Raw genomic sequence first — 16,310 nt, 5'->3', positions numbered from 1 at the left:
AAGGCTAAATGTGGCGTTTGCCTTCAGCCTGGCCTTGGTATTGGCTCTGGGGCTGCACGGGTCTGCCACTGGCATGGGATGAAATCCAGGACTGTGAGCGTGTCTAAACATGGAGTGAGACTGAGATCAGAATGGGCGTCCGCTTTGGGACCGAGCGCACGCCCAGTGGAAAAGAGAAGACGTCACTGCGGGATGTCCCTGGCATCGTCCCCGCCCTGCTCAGGCACCACCAAACCTGGCGGCAGCTGCCTTGGCCAAGATGCAGGTGCTCCCAGCTCTGGCTGCTCCCGCTTCCGGGTGCTCCCAGCCCCCCTCCAGCTCTGCTGGAGCCCCTTTAGGCACTGCAAGGGTGATTGGCCCCAAACTGGGCCCTACTTTTACTGTCAAATAAAATACATCAATTTTTTGGCATCGACATTTAATCTCGTTTGGTTTTAATCTCATATCTGGCAATATTTTGAACCTTCTAAGTTCTTTCTGGTTTATGCTCAGAGACTTCGCCTGCTTTGCTTTTCTGGGTCTGAACCGGATCGTAACACTTTATTGGCATAGTCGGCAGGATCCCCGTAAAATGAGAGTGTTGTTTCCAAAAAATGCATGAATTGCTAATTCTTATGATTGGGTCATTTTAGGAAAATAAAACAACGTACCTTTCTACATTTCCTAACACCTCTCTACCTTTCTTACTCTGTCTTACTCTTTTGTTTGTTTGTTTGTTTGCTTGCTTGTGTGTTTGCACATGCACCTGAGCTAAAACGGTGCTCCCGAGGCCCAGGGTCTGGGAAATTGGCACTCCTGTAGGTAAAAGACCCGGGAGTTTGGAAAGTAATTTTGAGACTTGTAACTTTGGTAAACACTAGGTGCTCTCGAGGTGTAAGGAGTAGGACCTCAGAAACCATTTTGTAAGGGGTGTCCCTCAAGAGAGACTACTCCAGTGTTTGTAACTTTCTTTGGTTTGGCAGAAGAGGAACCTTCCCAGAGTGCAGGGGTGAGACTTCTGTAAATTTACTTTACGCTGGGCATCCTCTAGGAATGATCACTCCGACATTTGTAAGTAACATGGGACATCATACACAAGCTTTGTTTACTTTGTTGGATGAATTTGGTGCCAGGCCATCTCCTCCAGGGACGGACTGGGCACAAAACTATTGGTATAATATCCAAGCACTCGTTGATCGAGTCTCTGTCCTGCGCACAGGAGCGAGACTCAAAAAAGGTAAAGCACAACCAGTGGTATGTTCTGTCTTAGCTGCTGCTGTGCTAGCTGCAGTAGAACACAGAGAGCACCAGCAGAAAGCTGATATGGAAATTACTGCTTCATTACAGCATTTGGTTAAAGCATTGCAATTTCAGCTGGAGCTAACACCCACCTCCTCCAGGAAGAGATAAGGAATGAAAAGGCTACTGTCTGTGTGCTCCGAGAGGAGCTGTTTGCAAGATCAGCAAATGAGGGAAAAAAGGAGTCAGAGCTGGAACTATCTAAAGAAGCGTACCCCCTCTCGGACTTAGAATCCTTGCGTAATCACTCAGAAAAGCCCTCAGCCTCGCTCCGTCCCTTCATTAAAACAGAATACACCCATGAGGCTTCAGACGACGACACACCTGACATAACCACAAAAGAAATCCCATCTACAGCTACTGAATTGGCCAAACTAAAGGAAGGATAGAGCCAAAGTCCCAAAGAATCTGAAACTGAATGTGTTTGGAGACTCTCTCTCACACGGGCTGACCAAATTCTGTTCTCAGAAAAAGAGGCAGAAGGGTACTGGAGGGGCAGGAGTCTTCCTTACCACAGGAGATAACCGTGCTCCTTGGTCCCTCCCCAGAGAGCTGCTGATTGGGCTGGCAGACTCAGTCCTTCAGAAAGAGGAGATCCCCTGGCTATAGTAAGGAATGTCAATCAGACTGTAGAAAGTGTACAGAAAGCGGCTCGTTTACAAATGATGCATGATAGGAAATTAACACCACGAGGTGAATCTCCAGTGATGGTGCCTGTGGATCCTGAGAGAATGATACCTCTTATCAGAGGCCTCCCTGAAGCTGTGAAACCCATAGGCATGCAGCTAAAAGGACAAATAGAAAGTCTCCCAATTGCAGAAAGAGCTGTAGCCACCTTGGAGGCAGCAGCTATTTCCCTCAGTCTTAACCGGGCAAAAGGGAAGGTTTGGACCTGGGGGGGAAGGTGGCACAAGAATTAATTAATTACGGGAGAAAATATGGCCCAATTCCTTCAAATACAACTGATTCTAGATCAATTCGGCGCACAGAGTGCAGAACCCTGTCCCCAGCAAAACTCCAAAAGGTAAGGTTCTCCCCTGGGCTGGGTAGACAAACAAATACAGGGGAAGAACGCAAGGAGAAAAGAAATGCCCTGTGGATTGCGGGCTTACAAAAGGGAGTCCCAAGGACCCTAATGGATGGCCAGCCCACTAATAAATTAGAACTATTCATCCAAGAGTGGCCAGCAAAAGAGGAACCATTAAAAGCTGTCCCTGCTACAGCCCCTCCCCTGGAGGAACCACAAGAAAGGGAAGGTGACAGAAAACCCTTATCTTTGCAGAAGGTAAGCCAGGGGGCGAAGGGTGGATTCACATCAGGCGCCTTTCTAACAATTCCAGAGGAGACCCGTTAATAACCTGTCCTACTGGTCCCCACAAAGCCCCGGTAACTTTTTTAGTAGATACTGGTGCTCAGGTGTCTGCCCTTAAAATTGAAGATGCCTCCTCACGTGGAATCACTCCCTCACGTAAGAGTATACGTGTCACAGATGTTTTTGAGAATAGCCAAGCCCAGATGACAGCAAAGGTAAGACGCTGGTTACCGGCAGAAGAGAAAGCAGTTGACACCCTAATGATTACAGGTGAATTTCCTACAAATTCACTGGGTCTGGACCTCCTAAAGGGAAGGCCTTGGACCAATGAAGAAGGAAAAATAGGGACTTTGGGGCAGGAAACCTCCCATTTGTGTTTGTTAAGTTCTGCTCCTGCTCTTCCCCCCCTCCCTAGTAACCAATGTCAAACCTTACCCCTTGCCTTTAGGAGCCAGAGAAGGAATCACACCAATTATTGCACATTTGAAAGAAAAAGGAATAGTGATTGCAACACGTTCCCCTTACAATGCTCCTGTGTGGCCAGTCCGCAAGCCTAATGGCAACTGGAGACTGACAGGAGACTATCGGCGGCTTAACTCAAATACAGGGCCTCTCACTGCTGCAGTCCCAAACATTGCTGAGCTGAGAGCTACTAGACAAGAACAAGCTCATCAAATTATGGCCACTATTGATGTCAAGGACATGTTTTTTATGGTCCCCTCGCAGGAACAAGATCAGGAGCGTTTTGCTTTCACGGGGGAGGGCCAGCAATATACTTTCACTCGCCTCCCACAAGGATTCAAACACTCACCCACTCTAGCACATCATGCACTAGCACAAGAATTGTCACTCATTCCTCCTGCACCAGGAGTAAGAGTATACCAATACATTGATGGCATTTTGGTGGCAGGAGATGAGATTACACCTGTACAAACAACACAAACAAACATCATTAAACATCTAGAATCCCCGGGCTTACGTATTCCTCCTGAAAAAGTACAACTCCCTTCCCTAGAAGTAAAATTCTTGGGAATCTGGTGGAAAGGAGGAATGGTGTGTATAGCCCCATTCACCCTCAGCCACCTAGACCAAATTGAAACCCCAGAGACTAAAAAAGACCTGCAGCATGCTTTAGGCCTGCTAATTTTTTGGAGGAAACACATTCCTGACTTTTCAATAATTGCAAGGCCCCTGTATGATTTGCTAGGAAAAAAAGCAAAGTGGGATTGGACTCCCTTGCACGATGAGGCCCTACAACTCCTAATTTTTGAAGCTAACACATACCAATCCCTAGCTCCTATACATCCCACTGATCCAGTACACATGGAATGGCGATTTGCAAGCTCTGGACTGTCTATACATTTATGGCAGAAAGGACCCGATGGTCCTACCAGACCCATAGGCTTTTACTCACGCAGTTTTAAAGATGCAGAAAAACGATATTCTACCTGGGAAAAAAGTTTATTCGTGGTCAGCACTGCTTTTCAGGAAGCAGAGAAAACTACCCACAAACAACCCCTGATTTTAAGGGAACCTTTTCAAGTCATCAAGTCAGTTTTGGCAGGAATCCCACCCCCTGACGGGGTGGCCCAACGTGCCTCTGTTTGCAAACGGTATGCTCAAATGGAACATTATTGCACCATTTTTCAAGTAACAGAAGGAGCTCGCAAAAATCTTCCTCTACAAGATGAGGTAACCCTAAATAGCACCACTGACTTTTCACCTTCTCTGATCCAAGTTGCTCCCCCCGTACTCAGAACGATTGCAGAATGCGTGGTTTACGGATGCATCAGCAAAGCGAGAAGGTAAGGTTTGGAAATGTGGTGCTGTAGCCTTACAAATAAATACAGGCAAGCAAATTGTAACAGAAGGGGAAGGTAGTGCACAAGTGGGAGAACTGGCAGCAGTCTGGAGTGTATTTAACCATGCATCTGAAACCTCAGACTCTGTATATGTTTACACTGATTCTTTTGCTGTGTTCAAAGGGTGTACTGAATGGCTCCCCTTCTGGGACAAAAAGGACTGGGAAGTAAACAGGGTCCCTGCTTGGCAAAAGGAAAAATGGCAAGAAATTCTTGCTGTAGCAAAAAAGGGGAATTTTTTAATTGGCTGGGTAGCCTCTCATCAAGAAAAGGAAACCCCAACTAGCCACTGGAATCACAAAGTAGATGAGAGGGCCAGATTAGCCCCACTAAGTAGAAAACCTCCAAGAGAAAACTGGGATCCATTATTAGAATGGTTGCACTTAAAGCGACAGCACACCGGGGCACAAGACCTATACAAGGAAGCAGCGAGCAGAGGATGGCCGGGGACTCGGGAAATGTGCCGTACCTGCAGATCTTCATGCGAGCAGTGCCGGACCCGATCAGAGCGTCACCCTTTAGAACAACCCCCCTCACATATCAGAGACAGGAAAGGGACTGTGGGACACATGGCAAGTAGATGATATTGGACCTTTTGGAAAGTCTGAGGGCAAACAACACGTGTCGGTAGAAGCCAGGTCAGGACTAGTCCAAGCAGGAGCCTTCTCTCGGGCAACTAGTGCAAACACATTAGAAGCCCTTAAAATGTGGTTCAGTTTCTTTCCAAAACCTGTACCTATCCAATCCGACAACGGGGCACATTTCACAGCGACCATCGTCCAAAAATGGGCCAAAGAAGAAGGCATCCAGTGGATATTTCACACACCCCATTATCCACAAGCAAATGGCATCGTCGAGAGAACAAATGGCCTGCTTAAGCGATTTCTGAAACCTCAACATTCTAATTGGACTGAACGACTATGGGATGCTGTGAAAACAGTACATGAGCAATGGGGAGTAAATGGATGTCCCAGACTCACAGCTTTTTATCTGCAGCCTCCCTCCTTGATACCAGCAACATCTAAACCTACAGGTAATCAAAAACCCGCACGCTTCCCAGGACAGCCTGTATGGGTGGAACTGCCTACCGCAGGAGCTGTACCCATGGTACTCACTACTCCTTTGAACATGCATACCTGGAAAGCAAACGATGCTTATGGCAAAGAACACAAAATAAGCTCTCGCTGGCTTATTCCTACATTTTAATATTAGCCCTGAAAGGGGCTGGACAGACTTTTTCTTGTCTTTCACAGGTAACTGAACAACAGGAGAAAAAAATATTCAGGACTGTGCATGAAAAACCTCAGCTACGAACTATGCTTCGGTTTACTGGTAATTGTGATTGTAACATGTTAGCTCTATTTTTATGCTTATTTACCTTGTGCATGTGCTCAGCAGAGCTAGCTAGCAGAGCTAGATCAAAGGAACCTTGCCTGGAAATTAGGAAAAGGGTTTGCAAAAATATGGAATCCTACTGATCAAGGTGTATGTGTAACATTACCTGATTCTGCTGAACCAGGATTGCCATCTTACATAGTACCCTTGAATTTATCTTTTGTCCTCAATATGACTAGTGTGGCAGCTCCATTGCCTCTACCTGAACAGTGGACAAGTAAGAAAAATGGAGCCCAAGTTGAGTGCAGAGGTACCCCTATAGTACATAACCTTTACCAAACATATGACCCACCTTCTGATGCACCTCATGAAGGACAGTTGCACCAGAAATATTGTAGAACTAGGCGTCCAAAGGTAAATAGAACCATCTTATCTCAAATTGAATCCCCTCACCCAGCCATCAAATTAGATAAAAGTAAATTCATCCCTGAGACAATAACCTTTGAGGAATATAATGCTAAACAGCCCTGCCTTGTTTACCCATGGGATCCACGGTTTGACCCACTCTACACACCAGATGTAGATGAAGGCAAATATAGCACAGTTTTTAACCCTTCCTGCTGTGGTCAACTTCCGAACATAACGAATAGAACCCCAATCGACTGACAACATTTAATGTGGGCATGCTCTGTACAAACAGTTCTTAAAGGTAAATTTAGAGACTAAAAAAAAAGACTACAAAAGAAGATAGTCCTCTATTCAATTGCTCAAAGGTGATAACATGCAAAGAAGGACCAGGAGATCCTCCAGAAACATGGTTTTCACTTAGAATTTGAACATTAGGAACTGATGTGTGTACTTGCTGGGGATACCTCTCAAAAGGCTGGAGAAATCAAGATGAGTCCTGTAACTCCTCCTACAAATACCTTCTCAACCCATGTGGAGTTCCTTTTAGCCACTACCCAGTCCGTGGGACTCCAATCAATACTAAGCCAAAAATCACCGTCCTTGATTATGCAGATGCAACTAAGTGGAAAACTGCAAAATATATAGCCCCTCTTGGAATGGCTTGGGGATGCTCTGATGAGATATTTTATTCACATTTGTCATTAGAACAACATGCTGGACTTAGGTGTGGAATTGGAATTCCCTCCCTTTGCCCCAGATGTATTTTTACTTTCACCAAAGTGTCTAAAGAACGTCACTGTCGTAGTGTTCCCTCTTCAAAGGCAACACAAAGAGCAGAATGGGCAATTCAAGGAGTTGACATTCCAGATTACTATACCACTGGACAAAAAGTATCTCTATTTCTGGAAAATTTCTTTACTCCCTATGTTACCTTTAAAAGACACCAGTTCGTATTAGAAGATATTACCTGGCAATTAAGTATATGAAGCAATTGGACACAAGATGCATTTGGAGAATTATACACCCAAGTCCAGCAAAATACTAAAATGACTCTGCAAAATAGATTAGCTTTAGATATGGTATTGTTAAAAGAACAAGGAGTTTGTGGGATGTTCAATAGAACAGAAACTGAGGGTTGTATTACAATTCATAATGCCTCTAGCTCCGCTGAGGAGGCATGAGCTAAGATGAGAGAAATAAGTAATCATACTAGAAATTTGTTTCATGCAATGCAACCGCGAGAAGTATTTGATAGTTCATGGGTCACTACCATCCTAAAGTATTTTGGGCTCACAGGGTGGGGAAAATGGTTAGCACAACTTGCAATAACAATTGCTACTGGAATTGCATTGCTAATCGTTGGTATTGGCTGCGTTAAATGCATGATACAACACTTACTCCTTTCCTTCTCCCCCTCTGTACGCTGTATTCAAATCACCACCACCGAAGAAGGCTGACCCTTGCCTCTCCCCCCCCCCCCCCCCCCCACCACCACCACCGCTGCCTGCTGCGAGACACTCTGAGGCCTCCTGGAGCTGACGCCGCCCGCCTGAGGAGAACCCCCCGAACCTGCAGCCCTGGAGCGGAACCACGAGTGAGTTGTGGAACCCCTCCCCTGCTGCTGCGTGCCGTGCTGAGAGCACCGGGAGTGGGCCAAGGCTCGGCTGCAGCGACCGGGCACCGCGCCTGCAACTCGGAGGACGGGCGGCCGCCTTGCAGCCAAACTGCTCCCAAGATCAGAGGAGGCAGATAAGACGCTTCCAACTGCTTCGCTCCCCCCACCCCATCTCGGCGGCACTAAAGGTAGCACAGTGAGCTGCTGCTCAGACGGACCTTCCCTTCTCTTTTTTTTTTTTTCTTTTTCCTTTTTTGTAATTGGGAGACATTGCCAGCATGGGCGCAGAGTTTCAGCACCAGAAGACCCCGTACTACAGGTATGGACTTGCTTTTTAACAAAAAAAGGCATAAAATACGACCAACAGGCTTTAACAGCCTTAAGCACATGGTGTAAGAGCCACAGACTAGACGGCTCCGAGGGGACTGCCCTGGGCTTGGAAAGGCTGAAGCAGGCTGCTAAAATTCGAATCGAAGTGGCTCCCACAGGAGATGAGACAGCTATGAATGTGCTAAAGCCTTGGAGGCTCCTTTAAAAAGGAGAATAATGCAAGGATGACGGTGGGAACACGGCGGGCGCCGCCCACTGAGGCCGGCAGCGAGGAGAGGGCGCCGGGAGAGGCAGCGGGAGGCGTGGCCGCAGCACCGGGCGCGCAAGAGAGCACCGCGGCCGAGCAGCCTTTCCGCCAACTGCACATCCCGGTCCCTCTCGCCCTGGGAAATGCGTGTGGGGGCTGGGGCCAGGGGGGCTCCGTCCCTCTCAGCCCTGGGGTGACCGCCCCGAGTATCTCCCGCCATGACTTGGACAGAGATCCCCCCAGTCCCGATCGTTCCCCGACAGGAGAGGCCTGAAGACACCACAGGACCCCCCAGGATGCAGAGGGACGGAGACAGCCCCGGGCCATGCGTGCTCCTCACCCCAGCTGAGGCCGGGGGGGCTCCGGCCTCCTCTCCCACGGGGAAGGCGGGGGCTTTGGGATTTGTTTGCATCGCAAGCCACTCGCTGGGAGAGCAAAGATCACTCAAGGCATTTGATGTGTTTTTTGCCAATTTTATTTTGTTTTACCGTGTTTTACCTGGCATTACCTGATTTTACCTGGTATTACCTGATTTTACCGTGTTTTACCTGTATTAGATAATATTAGATGGTATTAGCTGGTATTACCGTGTTTTACCTGGTATTACCGTGTTTTACCTGGTATTACATGGTATTACCTGATTTTACCTTTGGTGGGCTTCGGGTGGTGTCCGAACTCTTCCGATTTTGTCCCTCGTTGCCCCGGCGCTGCTGGGGCCCTGCCTTTGCCGAGCCGGGCTTGCTGTCCCTCGTTGCCCCGGCAGTTGCCCGTCCCTGCCTTTGCCGAGCTGGGGTGCGGTCCCTCGTTGCCCCGGTAGTTGCCCGTCCCTGCCTTTGCCGAGCTGGGGTGCGGTCCCTCGTTGCCGCGGTAGTTGCCCGTCCCTGCCTTTGCCGAGCCGGGGTTGCTGGCGCTCCCACTGCCATCTGGAGGGGCCGGCGCAGGTACCTGAGAAAAGTGGCAGAGAGAAAAGGCGCATTGGCGGCGAGAAGCGGCGCAGCGAACCATCCCATCTCCCTCCCAGCCACCCCCTCACACCCGCCCCGGCCCGGGGCTCCAGGGCCGCGGCGCTGAGGGCCGGGCCGCTCCCAGAGCTCCGGCCTCGGGGCTTCCGCTCCTCTCCGCCCGCTCCGCTCCGCTGCTGCCGCCTCCACGCCGGGACTGCAACTGAAGCCCCGCCACCGCCGCCGCCTTATATAGGCAACCTAAGCCCCGCCCCCCCGGGCGGCAGCCAATGGGAATCGAGCGCCAAGGTTCCTCATTGTGAGGAAACAATGAGCGGCGGGGCCAGAACGTAGCGGAGCGATCTGATTGGTCGAGAGGCAGCGGGTCAATGACATCACACCCCGGGCATTACCAAAGCTTAGCAAAAATGAAACCCTATAAAATAGAAAAATTACATTTAAAACGCCACTGGAGTGTGGCATTCAGCAGCGGCCGCTCTTTATTGGGGCCAGGTGCACCAGGGGATTTCTCCTCTGAAATATCCTGTGTGCCGAGGGCTCCAAAGCTCCTGTTCACACGCTGTGCTTTGCATCCTTTTGCATTGCTATCATTCGATTCAACGCTGCCCTTAACTCCCCGCTGGACGCTGCAAAGAGCGGTCTCAGAGCTGCTGAGCCACTACTAGCAGGCATCCTGTGACCATGCCTGGCAGTGCTGGCCGCAAATTTTCTGTGGAAACAGAGCGTCCTGCAGCTGTATCCAACGCGCCTGCACAGCCATCACAAAAACGCTCGCCCAAGACAGACACGCTATCAGAAGCGGCCGATCCATGCTTAAGCATCATGCCTGGAAATAGCGGCTGGCCAGGAAGTCCTAATGTCGCCGCTGCCCTTTGTGACAACTCTGCGGCCCAGGCGGCGGGGCCACGACGTCTCCGGGCGACGACACTGCCCCAGAGGCAGGGGGCTCGGGGACGGCCAGTGCCAGCACCGCACCGAGCCCGCTGATTGCTCCACAGGCCGCGGCCTCTGTGACACGCGGGGACAGCGCCTGGCTCGCAGCGCAGGGAGGCAGGGCCGGCATCAGGGCGGGCTGGGGGAGGGGTCGGCGTTGAAGCCCCACTTGGGCTGCCTTTGGCTGCCATTGCGGCTCAGGCCGGCCTTAGGGCTGGCCCTGCCCTTAGGGCTAACGGTGGCCTTGAGCTTGGAGCCTGCCTTGGGCTAGGGAGTGCACCTGGGGCACTGGCCTTAACTCCATGAATGGTTGGCCTTAGGGCAGCAGTTGGGGCTGAGTTTGGGAGTTAGAGCTAAAGGCGGCATTGGAGTGTGGGCTGGGGCTGGGCTCGAAGCTGGACTTAGGGCTTCAGTTGGGATTGGTGTTGGGCTTGATCTTAAGAGTTGCAGTTGGGGCTGGCTTTGGCCTTCGAGCTCACCGTTGTTATAAACGAGGCTGAGACTTTTTTTAAAAGAGAAAAGCCAACTCGTTTGTTTATTCATTAACAACTGAGAGCGAGAACCCAGGATAAGCCCAGGCTCCGCACGACAAGCCAGAGTAAAGCAGCACACAAAAAGGACAGTGTGACCCACTGGGTGCAACCTTGGACCCCAAGTTCCGCAGGAGCTCCCCGGATAAAGTCCCAGGTCCGTTCTTATGCCCTCGGTCCGTTCACAATTGGTGGATTTTGGATTCTTCTTCTGATTGGCTTGCTTCCAGGGGTTCTATTGGTCTTTATCAAGATGCATTTTTGTCCAATCATTTCCCGAGGGTGTCGAATGATTGGCTAAGCGGTCCAAGATGTTGACATCACCTGCATGAGGTCATTTTCTAGTCCACCACGTCATCACATCCCCAACTGCGTCTCCACCTAGTGCTCACACTCCAATATTACACCCAGACAGTCTCGCAATATCCTCCGTTAACATGCCCATGTATCCAACTATCAACTCCCCTCTTTTCTATCTCATCCAAACAGTAAAAATCAACACCCTGAAACCAATTCATTTATTACACCGTTGCATTTGGTTTAGGGCTGAGCATTTAGCAAGGGGCTGGAATTAGGAGAGGCCTCGGCGTTAGGGCTGGGTTTTACATTACAGCTACCATTGGCGTGAAGGCTAAATGTGGCGTTTGCCTTCAGCCTGGCCTTGGTATTGGCTCTGGGGCTGCACGGGTCTGCCACTGGCATGGGATGAAATCCAGGACTGTGAGCGTGTCTAAACATGGAGTGAGACTGAGATCAGAATGGGCGTCCGCTTTGGGACCGAGCGCACGCCCAGTGGAAAAGAGAAGACGTCACTGCGGGATGTCCCTGGCATCGTCCCCGCCCTGCTCAGGCACCACCAAACCTGGCGGCAGCTGCCTTGGCCAAGATGCAGGTGCTCCCAGCTCTGGCTGCTCCCGCTTCCGGGTGCTCCCAGCCCCCCTCCAGCTCTGCTGGAGCCCCTTTAGGCACTGCAAGGGTGATTGGCCCCAAACTGGGCCCTACTTTTACTGTCAAATAAAATACATCAATTTTTTGGCATCGACATTTAATCTCGTTTGGTTTTAATCTCATATCTGGCAATATTTTGAACCTTCTAAGTTCTTTCTGGTTTATGCTCAGAGACTTCGCCTGCTTTGCTTTTCTGGGTCTGAACCGGATCGTAACACTTTATTGGCATAGTCGGCAGGATCCCCGTAAAATGAGAGTGTTGTTTCCAAAAAATGCATGAATTGCTAATTCTTATGATTGGGTCATTTTAGGAAAATAAAACAACGTACCTTTCTACATTTCCTAACACCTCTCTACCTTTCTTACTCTGTCTTACTCTTTTGTTTGTTTGTTTGTTTGCTTGCTTGTGTGTTTGCACATGCACCTGAGCTAAAACGGTGCTCCCGAGGCCCAGGGTCTGGGAAATTGGCACTCCTGTAGGTAAAAGACCCGGGAGTTTGGAAAGTAATTTTGAGACTTGTAACTTTGGTAAACACTAGGTGCTCTCGAGGTGTAAGGAGTAGGACCTCAGAAACCATTTTGTAAGGGGTGTCCCTCAAGAGAGACTACTCCAGTGTTTGTAACTTTCTTTGGTTTGGCAGAAGAGGAACCTTCCCAGAGTGCAGGGGTGAGACTTCTGTAAATTTACTTTACGCTGGGCATCCTCTAGGAATGATCACTCCGACATTTGTAAGTAACATGGGACATCATACACAAGCTTTGTTTACTTTGTTGGATGAATTTGGTGCCAGGCCATCTCCTCCAGGGACGGACTGGGCACAAAACTATTGGTATAATATCCAAGCACTCGTTGATCGAGTCTCTGTCCTGCGCACAGGAGCGAGACTCAAAAAAGGTAAAGCACAACCAGTGGTATGTTCTGTCTTAGCTGCTGCTGTGCTAGCTGCAGTAGAACACAGAGAGCACCAGCAGAAAGCTGATATGGAAATTACTGCTTCATTACAGCATTTGGTTAAAGCATTGCAATTTCAGCTGGAGCTAACACCCACCTCCTCCAGGAAGAGATAAGGAATGAAAAGGCTACTGTCTGTGTGCTCCGAGAGGAGCTGTTTGCAAGATCAGCAAATGAGGGAAAAAAGGAGTCAGAGCTGGAACTATCTAAAGAAGCGTACCCCCTCTCGGACTTAGAATCCTTGCGTAATCACTCAGAAAAGCCCTCAGCCTCGCTCCGTCCCTTCATTAAAACAGAATACACCCATGAGGCTTCAGACGACGACACACCTGACATAACCACAAAAGAAATCCCATCTACAGCTACTGAATTGGCCAAACTAAAGGAAGGATAGAGCCAAAGTCCCAAAGAATCTGAAACTGAATGTGTTTGGAGACTCTCTCTCACACGGGCTGACCAAATTCTGTTCTCAGAAAAAGAGGCAGAAGGGTACTGGAGGGGCAGGAGTCTTCCTTACCACAGGAGATAACCGTGCTCCTTGGTCCCTCCCCAGAGAGCTGCTGATTGGGCTGGCAGACTCAGTCCTTCAGAAAGAGGAGATCCCCTGGCTATAGTAAGGAATGTCAATCAGACTGTAGAAAGTGTACAGAAAGCGGCTCGTTTACAAATGATGCATGATAGGAAATTAACACCACGAGGTGAATCTCCAGTGATGGTGCCTGTGGATCCTGAGAGAATGATACCTCTTATCAGAGGCCTCCCTGAAGCTGTGAAACCCATAGGCATGCAGCTAAAAGGACAAATAGAAAGTCTCCCAATTGCAGAAAGAGCTGTAGCCACCTTGGAGGCAGCAGCTATTTCCCTCAGTCTTAACCGGGCAAAAGGGAAGGTTTGGACCTGGGGGGGAAGGTGGCACAAGAATTAATTAATTACGGGAGAAAATATGGCCCAATTCCTTCAAATACAACTGATTCTAGATCAATTCGGCGCACAGAGTGCAGAACCCTGTCCCCAGCAAAACTCCAAAAGGTAAGGTTCTCCCCTGGGCTGGGTAGACAAACAAATACAGGGGAAGAACGCAAGGAGAAAAGAAATGCCCTGTGGATTGCGGGCTTACAAAAGGGAGTCCCAAGGACCCTAATGGATGGCCAGCCCACTAATAAATTAGAACTATTCATCCAAGAGTGGCCAGCAAAAGAGGAACCATTAAAAGCTGTCCCTGCTACAGCCCCTCCCCTGGAGGAACCACAAGAAAGGGAAGGTGACAGAAAACCCTTATCTTTGCAGAAGGTAAGCCAGGGGGCGAAGGGTGGATTCACATCAGGCGCCTTTCTAACAATTCCAGAGGAGACCCGTTAATAACCTGTCCTACTGGTCCCCACAAAGCCCCGGTAACTTTTTTAGTAGATACTGGTGCTCAGGTGTCTGCCCTTAAAATTGAAGATGCCTCCTCACGTGGAATCACTCCCTCACGTAAGAGTATACGTGTCACAGATGTTTTTGAGAATAGCCAAGCCCAGATGACAGCAAAGGTAAGACGCTGGTTACCGGCAGAAGAGAAAGCAGTTGACACCCTAATGATTACAGGTGAATTTCCTACAAATTCACTGGGTCTGGACCTCCTAAAGGGAAGGCCTTGGACCAATGAAGAAGGAAAAATAGGGACTTTGGGGCAGGAAACCTCCCATTTGTGTTTGTTAAGTTCTGCTCCTGCTCTTCCCCCCCTCCCTAGTAACCAATGTCAAACCTTACCCCTTGCCTTTAGGAGCCAGAGAAGGAATCACACCAATTATTGCACATTTGAAAGAAAAAGGAATAGTGATTGCAACACGTTCCCCTTACAATGCTCCTGTGTGGCCAGTCCGCAAGCCTAATGGCAACTGGAGACTGACAGGAGACTATCGGCGGCTTAACTCAAATACAGGGCCTCTCACTGCTGCAGTCCCAAACATTGCTGAGCTGAGAGCTACTAGACAAGAACAAGCTCATCAAATTATGGCCACTATTGATGTCAAGGACATGTTTTTTATGGTCCCCTCGCAGGAACAAGATCAGGAGCGTTTTGCTTTCACGGGGGAGGGCCAGCAATATACTTTCACTCGCCTCCCACAAGGATTCAAACACTCACCCACTCTAGCACATCATGCACTAGCACAAGAATTGTCACTCATTCCTCCTGCACCAGGAGTAAGAGTATACCAATACATTGATGGCATTTTGGTGGCAGGAGATGAGATTACACCTGTACAAACAACACAAACAAACATCATTAAACATCTAGAATCCCCGGGCTTACGTATTCCTCCTGAAAAAGTACAACTCCCTTCCCTAGAAGTAAAATTCTTGGGAATCTGGTGGAAAGGAGGAATGGTGTGTATAGCCCCATTCACCCTCAGCCACCTAGACCAAATTGAAACCCCAGAGACTAAAAAAGACCTGCAGCATGCTTTAGGCCTGCTAATTTTTTGGAGGAAACACATTCCTGACTTTTCAATAATTGCAAGGCCCCTGTATGATTTGCTAGGAAAAAAAGCAAAGTGGGATTGGACTCCCTTGCACGATGAGGCCCTACAACTCCTAATTTTTGAAGCTAACACATACCAATCCCTAGCTCCTATACATCCCACTGATCCAGTACACATGGAATGGCGATTTGCAAGCTCTGGACTGTCTATACATTTATGGCAGAAAGGACCCGATGGTCCTACCAGACCCATAGGCTTTTACTCACGCAGTTTTAAAGATGCAGAAAAACGATATTCTACCTGGGAAAAAAGTTTATTCGTGGTCAGCACTGCTTTTCAGGAAGCAGAGAAAACTACCCACAAACAACCCCTGATTTTAAGGGAACCTTTTCAAGTCATCAAGTCAGTTTTGGCAGGAATCCCACCCCCTGACGGGGTGGCCCAACGTGCCTCTGTTTGCAAACGGTATGCTCAAATGGAACATTATTGCACCATTTTTCAAGTAACAGAAGGAGCTCGCAAAAATCTTCCTCTACAAGATGAGGTAACCCTAAATAGCACCACTGACTTTTCACCTTCTATGATCCAAGTTGCTCCCCCCGTACTCAGAACGATTGCAGAATGCGTGGTTTACGGATGCATCAGCAAAGCGAGAAGGTAAGGTTTGGAAATGTGGTGCTGTAGCCTTACAAATAAATACAGGCAAGCAAATTGTAACAGAAGGGGAAGGTAGTGCACAAGTGGGAGAACTGGCAGCAGTCTGGAGTGTATTTAACCATGCATCTGAAACCTCAGACTCTGTATATGTTTACACTGATTCTTTTGCTGTGTTCAAAGGGTGTACTGAATGGCTCCCCTTCTGGGACAAAAAGGACTGGGAAGTAAACAGGGTCCCTGCTTGGCAAAAGGAAAAATGGCAAGAAATTCTTGCTGTAGCAAAAAAGGGGAATTTTTTAGTTGGCTGGGTAGCCTCTCATCAAGAAAAGGAAACCCCAACTAGCCACTGGAATCACAAAGTAGATGAGAGGGCCAGATTAGCCCCACTAAGTAGAAAACCTCCAAGAGAAAACTGGGATCCATTATTAGAATGGTTGCACTTAAAGCGACAGCACACCGGGGCACAAGACCTATAC

Source organism: Aphelocoma coerulescens, assembly GCF_041296385.1.
Source record: "Aphelocoma coerulescens isolate FSJ_1873_10779 chromosome Z unlocalized genomic scaffold, UR_Acoe_1.0 ChrZ, whole genome shotgun sequence".
Classification (NCBI taxonomy): Eukaryota; Metazoa; Chordata; class Aves; order Passeriformes; family Corvidae; genus Aphelocoma; species Aphelocoma coerulescens.
This window is presented reverse-complemented; position numbering follows the sequence as displayed.